The 8194-nt window shown below is 47.8% G+C and overlaps 1 long non-coding RNA gene across 2 annotated transcripts; it reads left to right on the forward strand.

Annotated features, from left to right (window-relative positions):
• The first annotated feature begins 1738 nt into the window (after positions 1 to 1738).
• On the forward strand, positions 1739 to 5678 carry LOC134474965 (uncharacterized). Of its 2 annotated transcripts, XR_010045922.1 has the most exons (3): positions 1747 to 3892; positions 4030 to 4309; positions 5023 to 5678. It is a non-coding gene; the product is annotated as an uncharacterized LOC134474965 (long non-coding RNA). The 2 variants fall into 2 exon arrangements; XR_010045921.1 differs by having other exon boundaries at positions 1739 to 4309.
• The last annotated feature ends 2516 nt before the right edge of the window (positions 5679 to 8194 follow it).

The following is an 8194-nucleotide window of genomic DNA, read 5'->3' on the forward strand; positions in this document are numbered from 1 at the left end:
GTTTTGGTATAGGGACGCGTGTGCCTCCAACTTTGTTCTGGTTTTCCAAAAGTGTGTCAGCTATTCTGGATCCCTTTTGAGTTTCTATGTGAATTTTAGGATCAGCCCATCTAACAACAAAAAAAAAAAATCAGCTAGAAATTCAAGAGGGATAGCATCAGCTCTGTGGGTGACTGAGGGGCATGCTGCCCTCTGAACCCCTGCAACTCACCCCTCAAGAATGTGGGGTCTCTCCTCTTCACTACATTATTTTCAATTCCTGTCAGCAATGGTTTGTAGTTTTCAATGTACAGGTCTGGAAGTTCTTTTACTCAGTTTTTCCTCAGGAAGGTATTTTATTTGTCTGTTTCCATCAGTGGAATTATTTTCAGAATTTCAGTTTTGGATGACCTATTACAAGGATATAGAGGTAGGCAGAAGTTTTGTACATTGATCTTGTATCCTGCCACACTGCTTAGCTCATTTATTTGCTAAGAGTTTCTTAGTGGGTTTTTGAGGGGACCATGCCTCTTACAGATTGAGATGATTTACCTTTTCCTATCTGGGGTCATTTGCTTCTTTTTCTCACCTAATCACTTGGGCTTGACCCTCTTCTCAATCTCAAATAGAAGAAGTTGAGGACTCTCTGGATGTGGGCCTGGTCTTAGACGGAAAGCTTCAGCCCTTGTGCATTGAGCATAAATTTAGGTAGGCATGGGCACTGTGATTATTACGGCTGTCTCTGCAACCCCTGAGTAACCGTGAATGCTCAGAACCCTTACTCTTTGTCTCTTCCAGCTCCATCCCCCTTTCTCTGAGCACTCTTTCAGGGTGTTGAACAAAACCTACCAGCTCCTTCCTGATTAGTTCCTAACCTGTCAGCTAATGTGGATTTCTCAGGACCAAACAGTGGCATCTTATGCCTAAGCCTCCCAGGCACACAACCTCTAACCCAGCAGTCAAATGAAATCTTAAAGCAGCCAAGGAGCAAGTACAGGAAATGCTTCAGAGTCTCCTCCTCTGGGACCTGCAGCTTATTCCAAGATGCTGTCAGGTGGGGGGGCGGGCAGGATAAGGTAGGGTGCATTCTGATTTAGCAACCACCAAGTATGGGGGAGAAAGGAAGGCTGGGAGCAACACAGACTCAGCAGAGGTTTCACTAAAATGCTTGCAAAGTGAATATGCATTGAGCACCAACCATGTGTCTGGCATGGAGAGGAAGACTAAAGGAGGCAACAGGAAGCTCTGCCGTCGGGTGCTTGTGCCTGGATGGTCAGAGCGCTGCTTCTGTGGCCCAGTAGGGCCTGAGGAAGAAGTGGTTGGTTCTTGTCTTCTAGGTCAGAGCGTCACAGACTTCTCCTGGCTGATTGAGGGTAGCTGGAGAGCTTGCATAGGGAGGGACTCTGCCACATGCCCATAGATGCCTAGTCTGTGCCCAGGACCCATGCTGGAGAGCAGAGGAGAGTCAACTGGCCAGATAGAAGAAGGGAGATGCCACTCTGACCCTCGTCCATCCTCTGTGTGGCTCTGGATCTGGGACTGGAGCAAGGCTGTCAGTGGAACTGAACCAGCAGTGCCAGGTCCCCAAACTCCAGCTCCTGTAGCCAGAGAGAGACTGCACCAGACAAAGGTGGCAGTTTGCACCCTAATACTTATTTCCCTTGTCAATCCAGTCTTTAAACAATCCTTCAGATTCATGCCACTCTATTAATTACAGGGGTGTCCTGTAGAGCATCGAAAACAGAGATGTACTGTCCTGTTGAGGTATGAATGAAACTGATCCTGGTCAGCGTGAGAAGCAGGACTTGCCTGGCTGATGAGTCCTGCAAGGTGATTATTCCAAGCTCCCAAGGAGCTGTCCCTGCAGATGCAGCCCACAGGGCAGGCTGCAGCCTCTGCTCTCTGCCCTGGGCAGCTGGTCCTAGCACAGCTAGAATCCTGGTCAGCCTGCTGTTCTGTGTACAATGGCCTCTCTCCTTGACCTTTGTGTGGAAGGAGCTGTCCTCCATGCTTTAGGCCACTTGTGCCATGTTAAGACCCTTTCTCCTTTTAAAACTCCAAAGAACCACTAGAAAAATAAGACTATCACCTTTCTTCTCGAGGTACCATTTTTCCCTGACATGGGTTAAAAATTTAAAACAGGACAGCAGAAGACCTCCCCGCTCTTTCTCCCTCTCTCTCTCTCCCCCAGCTTCTCTGAGTGTTGTGTGCCTGTGTATCTGTATATCTGTATGTGTCAGTGTGTGTGCCATGAACCCAGTCCCAGGGCACCCAACCCTCTGGAGACAAGGGAGAGTCTACATTCTGAAGGGGACAGTCAGCTTCTATGAAGGTCAAGGATGTCCTCATATGACTCTTCCTGGGAAGTCTGGGCAGGCTAGGAGACGGTGGCATTGTTCTGGGGACCTGTATACCATTGAGGGGTCTTTGTTATCCTGGGGAGCTGTCTCATTGGACAGATCTCTGGATCAGACTCTGATCAGAGAGGCAGATACTGTGTAACACAGAGATACACTCGTGGGATGCCTTGCAAGAGTCACCTGCTGTGTAGCAGGGTGGCTGCATATTATAGAGGATCCTGTTCTGGTGCTTGCTGCCAGTACCTGGATAGGCAGGCCAGGTGGTTAGGGCAGAGAACTGCATATCATGCGGAGAATGCAGGGACCACTGGGATACTTCAAGGAAAGTGGCCCCCTCATGGCAGTCTCACTGCACTGACACCAGTTTTAATGCTGGAGGAGCATAGACCCTCAACAGGGAACCACACAGCACCCTCCTCAGGGCCCGAGATGCTTTGGAGGACATGGATTAGAGTCACTGTGGGACCTGACTACTACCATGGGACACAGTACATGCAAAGACAGACCTCAATGTTCTGCTCCCAGCCACCAAACATGGGTGCAGCTGGCTGCTGTCTTCTTCCCACCCCATGCCCCAGGGCCTCCACAACACCACACAGTGTGACTCCTGGCCCAAACGGCCCAGGTCATGTAGGAGAGGGACTCTGAGTACATACTTGCATGGGTTGACAGAATGTAAACCCAGCACAGTCACCCCTTACCCACCTGGTGTCCCTATGTGGCTCATTTAAATATACTTGCGTCCAAATAAACCCAAGAGTACATCGTAAGCACTAGCTTGCTTTAACTCCTCATAACTCAGTACTTGGTTTGAATATAAAAGGTGCATGGATGGTAGTCTTCATGAGTCCATTTTGTCTTTCAAAAAAGAAATAAATTGCTGTCAATGAACTCATAATTTTAAACTCTGTTTTCTATTTATTTGGCATTTAGTATTTTTTTCAGTTGGGAATAGATTTCAAAACAACTTTCACTTCTGCTTAGAGTTTTTTGGGGGAGCTTTTTCTCATGGTGCAATTCCATGTAAGAGACTATTTAAAAGTTAGTCTTTAGTCCATAGGAATATTTTATTATCTGGACTTGGGCAGATGAAGGATGTAAACTTTCCATGCCTTGTTATAACACATAAAAGTACAGGAAGGACAATCTTTGAATTCATAATGATGGTCACTTCACTCTCCTGTTCCTGTTTTAAATTATTACTGTATTTGCTTCATTGTACAGGAAGGTGCAGTGAAGTCTCCTTTGTACTTTGCTTTTAACTGTGTTCCATTATTTGGATGTCAACAGCTTCCCTAAAAAGCACCAATCTGTTATGTTCTAATGTCACGATCCCAATCTGTGTTACACATTTTTAACCCTGTTTTCAGTTTCTGTGTATACAGCATTATTTTTTAATAAAGAATTACAGAGTAGAAAAAGACAAGGGTAAAATCCCTGCCTTTCCCTGATGTGATGCACTGTCCGTGTGAAACTGAAAGCACGTGGACCCTTTTCCCAGAAGGGGATGAGAAGGCCTTCTCCATCAGTGAGTGGTGTGTATTCTCCATCCGGTGAGTCTTACTCCCTTGTCCATATTCTGTGTCCGAAACCTCAAGTGCATTAGCTATCTGTGGCTGTGTGACAAATTATCCCAAAGATGAGATATTAAAACAGTAACCAGACATCATTTCTTTACTCCTCTGGACAGGAGTCTCATGCAGCTGTGTTGGGTACTTGTGGTTCCAAGAACCCCCATCCAGGCTGTGATGAACATTTCAGCTGGGACTTTAGTCACCTCCTGACAGGACTAAGGAGGATTCACTTCCAAGCTCACACACTCAGCTGCTGGCTGGGTCATCTGCTTCCTGCTACATGAGCTCCTCCATACCTTCTGGGGCTGCATGTGACAGTGGCAGCTGCTTCTCTAGGGCCAAGACTGCAGAGCAGAGATGAAGCAATCGAGCAAGAAGGGACAAGCAAAAGAGAAGGTAGGGTATCTTTATAACCCGACCTGCAGCTTGTCAATGACAGGCCACTCTTTGGCCATGTGTCATCCATTCATTGGAAGTGTAGCATTCACTGGCAAGATCTTGTGAGGTTGTGATGCCAAAAGTGGGACTAGGGCCATCCCAGAGGCTGCCCATCCACTGAGAAAGTAGGTCACATGCGCTCCAGCTTCACGTGGAAAAGGGAAGAGCAGAGGATGAAAAGCAATGGTTCACAGACACGCCCAGGCCTGAGTAAGGAGCAGAGGCCCACGACTGTGGCTCTGCTGCATGGCTGGGAACCATACTCCTCATGTATTCAGCAAGTCCTGCAGCTGGCCAGGGTTTCTTGCCTTGTGTGTTCCCTGACTCCCCAGTCACCCTGATATGGAGGAGGAATACACCCCAGGAAGAGTGGAGAAAACACCTCCCTTCCCAGAGGCTTGGGGAGCAGAAGAGAGGGCTGCATCCAGGCTGCAGCCACAAACCCTGAGGAAAGCCAGCACGTCCATCCATCCCTCAGGTGACAGTGTTGCTCTTTAGCATGCAGAGGGGACATATCATTAAGGCCCATACAGCTGCAGGGATTAGTATTCCAACTCCAGAAGCCAGGGTCTTAATTAGTAATTAGGTCCTTTCTGCAGAGCTGTGCTATACAAGCAGGGCAGGGTGACCTTTCTGCCGCATGTCATGGTGACACTCTGTCTGGCTTACAGGTATACCAGGGGCTCTGTCAACAGGACTTGGATGTGGAGACACATTAAGAGGCTGCTCCCTGCTCTGCTGCTCCTGCTATTACACCGTGAAGGGGCTCTACAGGCCTCAGCTTCCCACTTTGCCCCACTTCTCCCATTGCAACTTTCCAGAGCTCAGGAAATGGCATGTTTTGGGTTTTTGTTAGCCTTATCAAAAGGATGTCCCTGGGCTTCTGCCAATGGGAGAGGAGGGGACAGAGCATCCAGCTGCAATATTCTGCTGGATTCCAAGGGGAGAGCATATCCTAGAGTCCCTGTCCTTGCCAGGGGCCCAGGAACCCCATCCCTACATTTAGCCCCTTCAGCTAAATGTCCCCATGTACAATGTTATGGCTTGTGTCCAAATGTCCCCCACAAAGCCTCATGCAGTCAGGGAGGAGGCTTCTAGAATTTGTCACTGATTGGTGGTTCAACACTGGGATTATGGGTGTGCAGGCTATACCCATCTTAGGGTGGGTAGTATTCTCTTGTGCTCCTCCTCCTTTTGGCTCTTTTTGCTTTTGTTATCTTTTGCCACCATGAACTGTTGCCCTCTGTCATGAGGCTGCCTTGGACCCAGTGGATTATGGACTGAAGCCTTCACAAACTATGAGCAAAATATATCTTTCTTTTCTTAATTTTGAGCATCAGGTATTTTGTCTCAACAATGAGAGAAAAGCAATCAATACAGAGTTTAGTACCAGAGAAATGGGGTCAATGCTGTGACGATATCTGACAATATGGTTCAGGAGCTTTTGGGAGTGGCTTGTGAGAAGAATTGTAGCCTGAAAGAGTAGAGCTGGAACACCTTACACTGCTCTGCATGGGAGATTCTGGTCAGAACTCAGAGGAGTGGAGAGCTAATAGAAATCCTGGCAGTAAAGTCCAGGATCAGGAGGTTTCTGCTGGGAAGAAGAACTGTGTTGGGTGTTGGAGTTCAGACAGCGGGTGTTGTGTCTTGGTGGAAGGTTTGTCTACATTTTGCTCATATCTAGAGATGTTGCCTAGCACTGAGATTAAGGATGGTGGACTAGTCAATCTAGCAAAAGAAATTTCAAGATAGCTGCATGTTGAGGCAGTGGCCTGTCTACTTTTGGGGGCTTTTAGCCAGATTTATGTTGAGGATCAAGAGCAAAGAGCCCAGAAGAATGATTTAAAACACTGTAAGTTTGGCTAGAAGGAAGCTCCATTAAGATTGTGGACTGCAAAGACAGAGCTGAGGAGATCTCAATTGTTAAGAAGAAACAGAATAGAAAAATGGCCTGAAGGCATCACAAGAAGTAGCAAGTCTCTTTCCTTTATAGCTTCAAGACTGCAAAAGTGAAAGACTTTGCTTTCAAGAGAAAGCCATAGAGCATCATGTTCCAGAATGGTGGTGGAGACTATGGCAGGCTCCAACATAACAGCAGCCTAGAGAATTTGTTCTTTGGAATTGGATTCAGAGTGCCCAGCAATTCAGGCACTCAACTGCTACAACCAAGAAAGAAGGAAGCCTGGCTACTGCTCCAGCTGGCCCAGGCCTTGGCATCATCCATGTGGTGCTGGTTTTAAGTGCATACAGAATGCACTTAAAGGTCTTTGAGATTAAAAGGCTTCCACTCAGGACTCAGAAGACATGGGAGGCTAGGCAGTGTGCCCCAGAGAGGGCAATGTGTGAAGCTGTGAGAGTAAAGCCAAAGGTCCTGTGGAGACCCAGAAATTTGGAGAAGCCAAAAATGTGAATCATCTAAGGCAAGCTGCACAAAGGGAGCAAAGTGGGCCTAAGAGAGAAGCCCTGTGAGCTAGAGCCAGCAGAAGTGCTTTACCGGCAGACTCATGCAAGACTTTTGGAGTTCACAACTTTTCACAGATTGCTCTGGATATTCCACATGGAACTCCAGGACTCCATATTTACCCTGCTAGATTTTGGACTTGCTTTGGTCCCAATCCTGTATCCCCCTGTTTGTACCCTTTGGAATGGTAATGTTTATCTTGTGCCACTGAATGTTGGAAGTGTTGAATCTTCATTTTACAGGGGCTCACAGCTGAGAGTTTGCCTTAAATCCTTTGGATTTGGACTTTTCAGCAATCCTCCTAAGACTTCAGCAACTTTTGGAGCTGGACTAAATGTCTTTTGCATAAGGAAGTGCATGAGTGTTGCAGGGGGCAGGAAGGAAAGCTATGATTTTGTCTAGATGTCCCCCCAAATCCTCATGCAGTCATGAGGACAGGCTTCTAGAATTTGTCATTGATTCATGGTCCATTATGGCCATATTATGGGTGTGGACTACATACAATATAAAGGTCATAAAGAGCCTTCTCTCACGCTCCTCTTATTGCTTCTGCTATCTTCTGCCACCATGAACTGTTGCCTCTGCCATGAGACACCCTGCCTTAGAGCTGATTATGGACTAGAATCTCCATAAACTGCGAACTCTAAATAAACCTTTCCTTCCTTCATTTGGGAGGGAAGGAAAAGTAACCAACATATACAGGAAGGCCACGGACATTTCCAGCTGGCCTTACGTTGCAACTGACTCTCCCAATCTTATGGTATCCTAAGAGAAAGGAGAAGCTAAGCACAGCTGTGACCACTGTCACCAGAGATTGGCAGCCAAGCTGGAGCCATGGCTGGAACTCTTCATTGTCTGGAGCTCAAAATAAAGTGCCGGTGAGGGCCAACACATACCTACAAAGATGCCCAGTGAGCTTCCTTCAGAGCTTGTCTTTGGGATGATCTTCAAAGTTCACAGTGTCTGGTACCCAACCGGATCCTGCAAGCCTCATCTCCAATGGCAGAGCCCCACTTTCTGCTGCTGCTCCTGAGTTCCTTACCCTGAGACCAGTTCTCTCTGCCTCCAGGTCCACAGGCCCTTCAGGCCCTCCCAAGGCCGTGTGTTCCCTCTTCTTCAGTTCCTTGTCCTCTCTTTCTCCACAGGGGACACATGCTTGTAGTCTGGGGTTGGGGGGAGCCTTGCAGGGCACTCTGGCCCTTGAACATGGGCTCCCTTTCCTGGTCATGCTGTGAGTACCAAGGACAGGTCTTGGGGACTTACCTGCCTTCTAGGGTTCTCAGCACGGAGGAGGGACCCCTGAACTAGCTCTGGGCCAGTGGTGAGCAGCTGTTGGTACAGGAGCCCTCAGGGCAGTGATCTCAGCTGCAGTTTGGGCAGCT

The sequence above is a fragment of the Cavia porcellus genome, unplaced genomic scaffold, assembly GCF_034190915.1.
Source record: "Cavia porcellus strain 051 isolate PalLab524CR breed Dunkin Hartley unplaced genomic scaffold, mCavPor4.1 scaffold_49, whole genome shotgun sequence".
NCBI lineage: Eukaryota > Metazoa > Chordata > Mammalia > Rodentia > Caviidae > Cavia > Cavia porcellus.